The sequence below is a fragment of the Apium graveolens genome, chromosome 10, assembly GCF_009905375.1.
Source record: "Apium graveolens cultivar Ventura chromosome 10, ASM990537v1, whole genome shotgun sequence".
Taxonomy (NCBI): Eukaryota; Viridiplantae; Streptophyta; class Magnoliopsida; order Apiales; family Apiaceae; genus Apium; species Apium graveolens.
The window spans coordinates 36,471,386-36,484,163 of record NC_133656.1 but is presented as its reverse complement, the minus strand read 5'-3'; the positions used below and the strand labels follow the sequence as shown (position 1 = coordinate 36,484,163).

Sequence of the window (12,778 nt, the reverse complement as noted above, 5' to 3'; positions counted from 1 at the left end):
CCAACTGGTTTGAATATGGGCCTTGATGGGATCTATCCATGATGTCCCCAGACCTATAGGAGCTACAAGCTTAACATCAATGCTCCGTGTCTTCCTGAACGCGGAAGTATACACTTCCTGAACTTTCCTCTATCTTAGATGAAGCAAACTTAGATAATGCATCTGCCTTAGCATTTTCCTCCCTTGCAATGTGCTCAACATGGAATTTATTGAATTGGGTCATCACAGCCCTTACTAGGCGGACATACTTAGTCATCGTATCATCCCTTGCCTCGAACTCTCCTTTTACCTGGGATATGACCAGCTTCGAGTCCCCACAGACTTTTAAGTTCTTGACTCTAAGTGTCCCTGCTAGGCCAAGACCAGCTATCAGAGCTTCATATTCTGCCTCATTATTTGTGGTCGGGAAGTCTAACTTCATGGCATACTCAATCAAGAACCCATCAGGGCTTTGCAAAACCAAACCTGCTCCGCTTGAATTTGTTTTTGATGCTCCATCAAAATAGAGGACCCAATATTCCTTCTCCTTATTATCTTCCTTATATTGAGGTAAGGTATCTTCTTGCCCCCCGACTTCTTGATCATGTATGGTATCTTCCTGCCCCCCGACTTCTTGGTTGGGTATGGTACATTCCACCACGAAGTCAGCCAATGCCCGGGCTTTTATTGCCGTTCGTGGCTTGTATTTGATGTCAAATTCTCCCAGCTCTATTGCCTACTTGATCAACCTCCCACTAGCCTTGGGACTGTGAATGATATTTCTCAGGGGTTGATTTGTTAGCACCTCAATTTTATGACCTTGGAAGTAAGGACGCAACTTTCTCGAAGCCATTACCAAGGCTAAAGCAAACTTCTCAATAGTCGAATAATTCAACTCAGCTCCATGCAGAATTTTACTGACATAGTATACGGGTTTCTGGATTTTCAGTTCCTCCTTAACCAATACAGCGCTCAAAGCACTCTCTGAGATGGCCAAATATAAGTATAAAACTTCATTCAAAGCCGGCTTGGCCAGCAACGGGGCCTGAGCCATATATTTCTTTAACTCCTCGAATGCCTTCTGGATTTCCTCACTCCATACAAAATCTTTAACCTTCTTTAATGACTTGAAAAATGACAAACACTTATCACCAGATTTGGAGACGATTCGTCCTAACGCAGCAACCCTTCTAGTGAGCTTTTGAACATCTTGGATAGTTTTTGGTGGCTCCATGTCCAGGATTGCCTTTATTTTATCGGGGTTGGCCTCGATCCCTCTCTTGGAGACCATCAATCCCAAAAAATTTCCAGATCCTACTCCGAAAGCACACTTCGTAGGATTTAACATCATCGTGTGGTTCCTCAGGACCTCGAAAGCTTCCCTCAAATGGGTTATATGATCAATATTTACTAGACTCTTGACTAACATGTCATCAACATAGACTTCCATATTCTTGCCAATAAGATCCTTAAAAATTTTATTTACCAACCATTGATAGGTGGCTCCTGCATTCTTGAGACCAAATGCTATAACAAGGTAACAATAAACACCATAGTCAGTGATGAATGATACCTTTGGATTGTCGTCCTCGTGCATGTTGATCTAATTGTATCCACTAAATCCATCTTTGAAGCTCAGCATCTCATGCCCAACAGTGGCATCTATCAAAGTATCAATCCTTGGCAACGGGAAACAGTCCTTAGGACATGCGTCATTCAGATCAGTGAAGTTCACACACATCCTCCATTTTCTATTTGCCTTTTTCACCATTACAGGGTTTGCTAATCATTCTGGAAATTGTATCTCCTCAATGAAATCAGCCTCTAAGAGCTTCTCTACTTCCTGTTTTATAGCTTCTTGCCTTTCTGGAGCAAAACTTCTTTTCCTTTGCTTCACTGTCTTCCGATTTGGATCCACATTCAGCTTGTGAGTAATCAGTTCTGGGTCTATGCCTGGCATATCAGCTGCTGACCATGCAAACACATCACTATCTTCTTGTAAAAATTTCACCAACTTCCCTCTAAGGGGCTCCTCTAGTGTGGCTCCAACAAAAGTGACTTTCTCTGGATCCTTAGGTGCTAAAGGAATCGAAACCAAGTCTTCAGCTGGCTTCCCTCTTTTCTCATCATTTTCTCGCATATCCAGATCTTCAATAGGAAAAACCTTCCCCCAACTCCATCTGCCCTCAAAGAGGCCACATAACAACTTCTAGCCATTTTTTGATCTCCTCTTTCTTCTCTGATCCCATCCCGATTGGGAAACTTTATAACTGAATGGTAGGAAGAAGGGACTGCCTTGAAGGCATGTATCCCTGTTCTTCCCATGATAGCGTTGTAAGTCGAACTAGCCTTCACCATCACAAAGTCCAACATTTGAGTTACTTGCCTTGGTTCCTGTCCTATGGTTGTTGGAAGCTTGATTATCCCTTCCACAGGGCACTCTACTCCCGCAAATCCATATATCGGCATGTCGGTTGGGGTTAATTGGGAGTCATTATATCCTATCCTTAAAAAAGGTGTCATGGAGCAAGATATCCACTGAAGCACCATTATCCACAAGGACCCTCCTCACCGGGCTCTTTCCTATTATCGGGGTTATGACCAACGGGTCGTCATGGGAAAATTTCACACCCTCTAGATCAGAATCATCAAAAGACATTGTCATTCATGTCCTGACCCTCTTCGGGGCTTCCCTAATAATATGCATAACTTCTCGGGCATACACTTTCCTAGAGTTCTTGGATAATCCAGCAGCAGTTAGTCCTCCAAAAATTGTGTTTATCACAGGCCCTCGGGGTCGCGGTCCTCCGAAGATTGTATTTATCACCGGTCCCCTGGGTTGGGGATTTCGCCCCTGATCGTCTTGGTCCCTCCGACGATCTTCAAAGTTCCTTTTTCCACTGTTAAAATCTGGCTTCTTGGAGCATTCAGCTTAGCATACTCAGTGAACTTTTGTCCAGGTCCTCCCTTCTTCGGGGTTGAGTCATTGTTTTGCTCAGTTCTAGGATACTTGTCCTTTGCAATATATTCCAGATCAGTTTTCCGCTTCTTGCCTCCAGCGGGCTCGTTACTTACTACGGTTTTCCTCATGCTCTCTTCCACCTAGATGTACTTTCCGGCTCTATCTTGGAGCTGCAACATGCTTTCAAGGGGGCGCTTGGCCAAGGACATCTTGAAGAACTCATCCCTAGTTCCTTGTTGCAGTGCTATCATGGCTACCTTGTCATCAAGGTCCGGGACTTTTAAAGCTTCCTTCGTGAAGTGATTCAGGTAGTCTCTCAAAGTTTCCTTCGTTCCCTGCACAATGCTCATGAGGGATGCTGAACTTTTCTCATGTACTCTCCCGCTGATGAACTGCTTAATAAAAGCCCGACTTAACTCTCTGAAGGACCCAATAGAGTTCGGGGGCAAACGACTATACCATCTTTGAGCCATGCCCGTCAGGGTTTGAGGAAAGGCCCGACAATTAATAGCGTCATTCACGGGCTGCAACAACAGTGCATTAGAGAATGTCCTGACATGGTTGGCGGGATCTCCAGTGCCATCGTAAGCTTTGATAGTAGGCATCTTGAACTTCCTTGAGATATGGGCACTCATTATCTCTTCAGTGAATGGTGGGGTAGGATCATCAGGATCTCCAAGGGGAAGAAGATTGCTTGGATCAGCCCTTGGGACAACAACCCTCCTTTGTGTCGGGCCATCCAGGTCTATGATTGGAGGAGGATTTCTCCCCCTAGGTGGTAATGGGGGCCTGATAGCCTGGTGTGCTTCCAAGTCACGCTTCAGCCTTTGAATCTCAGCCTCATGAGCCCTGATTCTCTCCTGCACTTCTTGGAAATTCGTCCCTTGGGTGTTCTTAGGACGTTTGAGACCATCAGCCATCGGCTCTTTGCCAGTATGCCTCCTTCTTGGGGCCACTTCATCATCTGAAGATTCAGAGACTCTCTCAGTGTAAGGACCAGAAAATTCCTAATCCTCAGGCATAGGAGCCAAACCTTGTATATAGGGGGGGCGATCACCTTCGTGCTTCACTTCACCCAGCATGTCCACTTCCTCCAACGTCGGGGTAAAGGGGCATCCCATATGGGGGGTTAGTAGTCATATAAGTTGAATACTCATACCCAATGGGTCGAGAAGTCACATGTGCATGTAGTTGTTGAAGTTGGGGATTCGTACCTTGAGTAGCCGAGGGAATCGTCCCTTGTGGCTGAGGTTCAGTTGCCCCTATCTGGGCTTCTCCTTGGGTGGCAGCATAAGTTGAATGAGGAGGTACCTCCACGGTTGATGAAATCACTTGGTTTGTCCCCGCTGGTGTTCCTCCTTCAAGGGCTCTAATTATTCTTCGTGTTCTCGCCATGGTTGTTGTTGTGCTGTCCCACATACGGCGCCAAATGTTATGGATTAAAAACTAGGTATATAATTGTTGTATTTATTACTAAGGAACGTGAGCTTCGTGGCTCGATTTGACTGCTCTTGTGCTTCGTGACTCAATCTGCCTTAACAAGATGCCTACGTACCTTGCTGATTGCCAAGGATCAAGTCAAAAAACGTAGTTCTGATCGGTGGGGTGAGGCCCCGTATATAGATGTTAGGAGTCCTTGAATTGGATTTGGGTTAGGAGACTTGGTGAGTAAGTCTCAGAATTAGAATGGACTTTGGAGTCCTAAGTGGTAGGAAACTGATTCCTTATCCTTCTAGGTCCCTTAGAGACTAATCTTCAAGGATTTATGTCCTTATTGAGACTCTTCTTAACAGCTGATTTTTCCCTTATTAATCAGTTATGAAATTAATTAATTATTCAGGGTTTTGGGCCTTCTTTGTTACATCAGGCCTGATCTGGTCCATCAGGCCTGATCAATGTGTTAACCTTTTTGGTTTGAATGTCATACATCTTTTTATTGGGCCTTGTAGCCCAAATCATGTGTAATTAATGCAATATTTAATTATGTAATCAGGATTTATTTATTCCCTATGAAATCAGAAAGCAATTTTAGAATAGAAACTAGAAGCCAATTTTTTTAAAAAAAAATTACTTCAAAATATATCATATATGTTATGCAAATCGATCGTTTAGAGATGGAGAAAAATACAGTAAAGTCGGATTTAAAAAATAACTTACCATTTAACGGGAAAAATTAAATTAAAAACTAAGGGGAAAAGCTGAGGTTGTGTGTGGGAGGTTGGATGTGGTGCTTTTAAGGGGACGGTTAGATTAGATTGATCTAATGACTTATATTAGTTTCTAGTTTCCATTTAAATTTTAGTTTCTATTTGATCATGTGTCTATATAGATATACCAACATACATATATAAGGATGATCTCTTAAATATATATTAAAAAAAATAATATATGTGACCTAATTTTATTAAATTTAAAAATGTTCAAACATTTATATAACCTAAATGGTACATAAATTATTTTCTTTAAATTTAATAACATATTCTGCTCTTAAAAAAGATAACTTCAATTCCTATATATAATCCTGCTGGTTAAATTGGAGTCCTTCTCCCAAAAGTTCTAGGAGTTTAAAGACAAAAAATTATGTTCTAATAGACTTGGGAGTTATATTGCAAATACTAGAATTTGCTATAAAGATAGACCAAAACATTGCTGATACATTCATTCAATTCATCATGTACATATTTGCTGCAACAATACCACAGAAAGGTGACAATCTGCTTAATTATCTTTTTTTTTAATGTATAATATGATATATCTTTATCAATCTCATTCACAAACTTACCCCCTACAATACTTGCACGCACATTGGCACACAACTGCAGATTACATTATTGCTATTTGGTTGTTTAAATATATTATTCCAATATGTATGTTTACCTGTATTGGTAGCTTTGACAATATTTATCTACTGCAACACCAGTCATTAAACTGCAACAATAACTCAACAAAACCCACGTAGCAAATATTTATTTTATTAATCATGAAATTTTTGCATGGATGAAATATTAGACAGTCAAATTTGATTAAAATAACAAAAGGCTTACTACTACGTATTATAATTTTTAATTAAAATTTACCCACATAATTATAAAATCAGGTAATGTCCAATCAAACTCATATTTAAGAGTCGTTTAATATTATGGTATCACAAATTTACAAATTTTAAGGACAACTCAAATGCTTAAGCAAATAGGATACCAAAAAGTTAAAGTTTTGAGTATAACTATAGTTAGTAAAATACACAAAACATACCCTCATATATATAATCATATTTTTTTTATTAATCATGAAATTTTGCATGGATGAAATATTAGACAATTAAATTTGATTAAAATAACAAAAGAATTACTACTACATATCTTAATTTTTAAATAAAATTTACCCACATAATTATAAAATCATGTAATGTTGAATCAAACTCATATTTAAGAGTTGTTTAATATTATGGTATCACAAATTTTAAGTACAACTCAAATTCTTAAGCTAATAGGATACCAAAAAATTTAAGTTGTTGAGTATGACTATAGTTAGTAAAATACACAAAATATACCCTCATACATATAATCTAAAAGCTAAACTTAGATTACATTATCAAGAAGCATACTTAGGTTACCAAAATTCAACAAACTTATAAAAAAATTAATATATATATATAAATATATGTATATAACTTCTCAAATATTTAAATCTAAAAAATTATATAAAAAAGTATAAGGTCTCCATTATATTAAAATCTACATTTTTCAGATTTAAAACTCACAAATTAGAATTTCACTTTCAAGTATGATGACATTAACCTATTAGGAGACATACAAATATTAGAATAAAAGTAATTATCATGAACTTAAGAATCCTCTTACAACTAATAAAATAATCTGGATTGTAATACATTCTTTCAACTAGAAATACACAACTCTAAGTATTATTAAAATAATTGACTGCCTATCTTCAACAACATCAAATACAGGTAACCCTCTTCGCTTTAACTTATTTTACCAATTTTACAGATTATCATACATGTAAATGCATATAATTTTACAATAGTTGTACTTGTATTATGACTCACTTTAAATATGTGACAAGTTGTGGAACTCGGCAAAAGTACACAGAAACCTATATATCAAGAGACTCACAACATGTATAAGATATTAATTTAACTTCCATACACCTATTGTAATAGTTATTCAAACATAATTGCAAGTTTTACTAAACTTTACATAAAAATTTACGAAAAATATATAATGTTCTGCTTAACCCTCATTTGTTGTGTATTCTTGATACAGGTTGTTTTCCAATTTCGGGCTTCATGACTTCAATTACTCCGATACCAATATTTGCTATACTAATAATTCTACAAAAATTAGCATCGACAAGTTTTAGAGACCTCTTTTCCTTCTTCATGACTTGGTCTGCAACACAATCAAGAGTCACTGTAAGTACAATGCTCAATTCCAACCCAATTCCTGAATTATATGCATGGGGCAACCAATACGACACAAGCAATAGAGATGTGTTTCTCTACTTTATGGACATTGCTGGATCATTACACAACAAAGATGTTTTATTCTACAAGTCATTCAAAATTATTTTACAAAGAAATACCGGTTGTTTCAATCAATTCAACAATGCTTATGAGTCACTCCAACTACTGGCCAACAACAATCACAATTTGTCAAATATAACGGTTAAGGTACTAGATATATACTATTCCCCAGAAAAAAGCAATTCACGATCTAGCACGTATGACAACCACTCCAAAGAAGGTGAAATGCATTCGTCAAATGATACGGTTGCTGAAAATAATTGTCAAAAATTACTGGCCAAATGAATTATTTACAGAATTATTTGGGCCACCTATTTGCCAGCAACATAATCATAGGCAACCTAAGTATGTGCCAGATGGAATGTTGGTTCAGTCATCACGAATAAGTGATTATGAATGTTAACAATGCAAGGTGGCAATAATTATAGCATGCTTTGCTGGATTCAGTCAATCAACAACTATGTGATTTAGAACAACTAATACATTGCTTAGTACAGTATTAATTTTCTATGATTGTTGGAATTTTTGACTTAGTGATAATAATGTACTTAATACTTATTATATCACTGCATACAACAATGTTTATATTATACTTATACCTTCATTGTTATTTGGTTTTAGAAGAGTTTTTTACTTGATTATTCTGTTTTCCCTATTCATCTTGCAATAATTATTAAATCCTCGAATTGTTCTTCTGGAAAACAATTCCTAAGACCACCCTTATCAAAATGTATATAATATATAAAAGATAAAAAAAACAAAATTAGTATAACTAACCTCTTATTTGACTAAAAAATGGCATTTACCCAACATATACCATTAAAGTCGCTACAACCTGGCTTTCTACAAAAAAACCGTGTATTCAACTTGAGAACTTTTATTAAGGCTTCTTAATTCCTTATGGGTTGACTATTGTTATTTTATTAAAATAAAGGCAATATTTAGTATGTTACATAAGTTGAGAATATGTAACCGCTACATTTCTAAACATAATTAAAACATGTAAGGCACTTAATACATTCCTTGATATAAAAAAATGGACACTACACTAAAAATCATTGTAATATAATCATCTTATCATCTATTAACAAAAATAGAGCTGTTTATGACATTATTTTAAGGTCATACTTAAAATAAAAAAATACAACTATAATTAGTTTTTCAAATTTTCAAAAAAATTGTGGAGGATTTAGTATTTGATGTCCTCATTACCAACTATACTCTAACTAGATATAGATAAGACAAATAGTTTATATAGCAAATAAAAAAAGTTGTACCAATTTTTGGTTTTTCTTCGCCAAATTGTGAGCCACAAACATACTAACATCAACTAATCTTTTCTAGCTGCACAGAAGCTAATCTACAGCTGTTAGTCTTTACTCTATAAATAGCTTTTAGCAGCACCCTTTCTCGAGTTTCTTTATCCACAAAAGCCTCAACTTGAAAGTAATAATCAAACTCAGGCACCCAATTGTTCTCCGTATCCTCTTTAAATAATCAGCATTGGGGAAGAAATATTGTGTAGCCTCTTCCACTATTCTCTTTTCAACCATCCGATCAACCCGTTCTAACAGGGTCGGCCCTATGTATTTGAGTGCCCTAGGCGGGATTCAAAAATGGTGCCCCATATTCATAACCAAAAAAATCACAATAAGATATATTCATTGTATAAAAGAAAACTTACTTGAATCTAAAGTAGCAAGTGAATATAACGAATTTCTTGTACGCTAAATATCCAAGTTTTCAACCTCTAGCAATAATCTCCTGCAAGCCACTGATGTAGTATCATGAATATAGAACAGTCATCATTACTAGGACACAACAATGTCAAAATAAAGTTATAAAAATGAGTTTACCTTTATTGATTTTGAAACTTTTTTCTAGGCTTTTGAGATACGAATCTCTCTATGATTTTGCTATAATCTAGAGAACTTGCCACCTCACTTTCAATAGACAATAAAGCCAATCCATTAAGTCTATCTTGAGACATTGAAGAGCGGAGATAAGATTTGATCAGTTTCAATCTAGAAAATGTCATTTCCGCCTTTACCACTGTAACAGGAATGGTCACAACGATTCTATAAGCTATCCAAGCATTTGGATAAATCTCAATTATTCTCTAATTATTCACATCAAATCTTTAAATTGAAAAATAATAATAAACAAATAGTAAATTACAATATTATTAAAAAAGTAATTAGAATAGAAATCTTTAAACCATACCTGTGTTATAATTGCTGAATTGCAAAGCACAAATGATCCGATCTTCACGATGAGTCGATGATTTCCAGTGTTTTGATAATTGATATTCAGAATGAACAGAGAACAATCTGTGTTCTGTATTTTATTCGGTAGCTAAGCAGAGAGAATGAGAGGGTTTTGTACTTTTGTTATATGACTTCATCTGGCCATCTGGGGTAATGGGTATAGACGCGCATAGTCCAAAAACTCAATTTCTCCAAACCTTTCACATTTTTACTTTGTTTTGTTTATTAAATAAATTTATTAATTATATTTTTAAAGTAAATTAAAGTAAATTATATTTTAATTTTAAAATAAAGTTATCACAAAGATAATAATATATTTTAAAATTTTAATATGTCCCCCAATCACATATATGTTAATATATTCTAATTAAAATTTGTATTTTAAAATATAAAAAATAAAAAAAATAAATAATATAAAAAATAAATACACCTATATACATATGTTATTGAAATATTTTGGTGCCCCTGTGCGCGGTGGTGCCCTAGGCGGCCGCCTTGATCGCCTTACCCAAGGGCCGGCCCTGCGTTCTAATATAATTTGATGGAGGAGTGGAATTGAGACATGCAGCCATATGTAACAACATTCGTGCTTCAATCAAAATCCATGAGTACCTTTGTTAATGAGAGCTTTAATGTAAGAATTTGAGCCTCCTGCAATTATAGGAAGTCGGTGACGTTTCACAATAGAAGCCAAAGCTGAGAAAGCAATGTCACTAAGAATAGAAGTTAATGGACATTCTCATTTGAGCTCAACTTATTATTTTTTTTTCTCTAAATGATCAGCTATGTTAAATTAGATCAAATTACATAACAGCTTGAAAATTAACGGTAACATCACTCCCCCGAAATATATGATCAGAACTAAAATGAGATATTTTTGTGAACCAATTAGCAACCTCAAAAGAGCATAACAACAGGTATATGAAATGCTAAAAACACTCCCATTCGGGAACCCAAACTTTTCTACAAGACACACGATCTTCAAATCAAATGAGCATACCCCTAAAACCTCAACAATCATTTCAATTTAGATCAGGTAAAAACACATTTCCAAATAAATAAAAATAGAGTTCAGGGATAATCAATACATAATCAGATTCATATTCACTCATTGAAATTCAGACCATAATCCTCCCACATAAATATAAACAGAAAGTATCTTAGTTCATGATCTACTCACACCATAATCCTCCATCAACCATATGTCAAAATGCTTCAAGTAATAGTTGCAATCCGTGTTCCTATCATTCATTGGACAAAAAATTGAGCATTCAAAACAGAGAAACGTGTAAAAGGAACCAAAATGTGAGCCACTAAAATATCACCATTAACTTTTATTTTTGAATCAGCTCTCTCTACACTTTCTAAAATCTGTCTGAATTTATGACCAATATCCGAAGGTGTTGGGGTTGTGATTTAAGAGCACATTATACTTGACCAAGAGACAATCATCCTTGAGGTAATCAGATATCTCGAGAGTATTTTTTTTAAGAAAAAGCTGATAACCCCTGCATATAAGTAATTGGAGATGCCAATATCAGTTTAGAAGAAAATGGAAAGGGTTAGTGTAAGTGGACTGAAGACCCTGTTTTTTCTAACCCGGTAACCTTCTTCACTAATAACAACGGATGCTAAATAACCTTATTACCCATTAAAAAAATCAAACTTTTTTACAAGGAGCTGGATCTTTAAAGCAAAGGACCGTGCTTCTAAACTCAGTATTCATTACAATTTAGATTAAGTTAAAACAAATTTCAAAAAACCAAAAACAGAGTTTGGGTATCATCAAAACATAATCTATTCATCTCCGCTCATACAAATTTATCACATGATACTTCAATTACAAAAAGGAACAGATAGTCAAATTTAAAAGCAAACCTTAATTCAGACGAATTGATCTACCTTTTTTGTATTTCAACGCTGTCACAAACTTGTGGAGATTATTGATCAATTAGCATTCCTTGATCATACTGGGCACGCAAGGAAGATACTATCTATACAAGCGTCATTTCATATGGTGCGTCTGTGTCCGAAGAAAAACAATTCAGTATACTAAACTATTAATAATCACTTTATTATTTATAATATAAGGAATAATACTAATTGACATTATTTAAACTTATTCGCCTGATCATTGGTAAAAAATAAAAGTTTAAAGTAATAATTATATACAGTAAACAATTACATTTATAAGTTATCAAAAATATTCATGTAAAAAAGGTCGTCAATATATATATTATATATATTGACTTAAAATTAGAACTTAGATTCAATCGCATCCACTCATTTATGATATATATATATATATATATATATATATATATATATTTCTACATTTATTAGATATAAATTCTTAATTACTATTATTAAATATATATATTTTTTGATTAAAATGTAATTAGAAGACATATTAAGAATGATTAGTAACACATTCAAATTAGAAAAATAGAGAACTACGGTTACTTAAACTGATATCATGTGAAATGATTTTCCCAGAGTGTGAGAATATTAAGTTTTACAATATATCAAAAAAAATTAAAATTTTGAAATACAAAAAGTTAACAAAATTTTTTGGCTATATTTAAAAATGTTTTTAGTATACCATGAAAAAGATAGAATTTCTATTTAATTTTAGTATGAAAAATTATTGTTGCATCAATATGAAAACAAAAGATTTACTACTAAGCTTCAAAAACAATTGATAATAATATTTTAACCCGACATATATAGGTCATAAAGTTCAAGTAGCATCATTTATCGTGATTTGCAAATACGAACCAAACCTTATCAACTGAAAATTAACGATTAATGATTAATAAATAAATATTAGCAAATAAATAAATAATACATATATTAAAATATTTAAAAAATTTAAAATTTAGAAAAATAAAATTTTAAACCCGTGCATCGCACGGGTTATAAGCTAGTTGTTAATAAAACATAAAAGACCTCAGAAATTTCTTCGGCCGACAAGTCTGAGGATAAAAATATTTCAGGAATTTATGATTTTAGTAAAGGGAGATGTCG

The 12,778-nt window shown here is 34.7% G+C and overlaps 1 long non-coding RNA gene across 4 annotated transcripts; it reads right to left on the bottom strand.

The window, feature by feature from the left end:
• Positions 1 to 7,080: 7,080 nt before the first annotated feature.
• Positions 7,081 to 11,811, bottom strand: LOC141692842 (uncharacterized). 4 transcript variants are annotated; one of them, XR_012562928.1, is made up of 6 exons: positions 11,654 to 11,811; positions 9,708 to 10,402; positions 9,341 to 9,536; positions 9,169 to 9,258; positions 8,762 to 9,083; positions 7,081 to 7,350 (listed from the first exon to the last, which is right to left on the bottom strand). It is a non-coding gene; the product is annotated as an uncharacterized LOC141692842 (long non-coding RNA). The 4 variants fall into 4 exon arrangements; XR_012562927.1 differs by having other exon boundaries at positions 9,169 to 9,248; XR_012562930.1 differs by lacking the exon at positions 8,762 to 9,083.
• Positions 11,812 to 12,778: the final 967 nt, after the last annotated feature.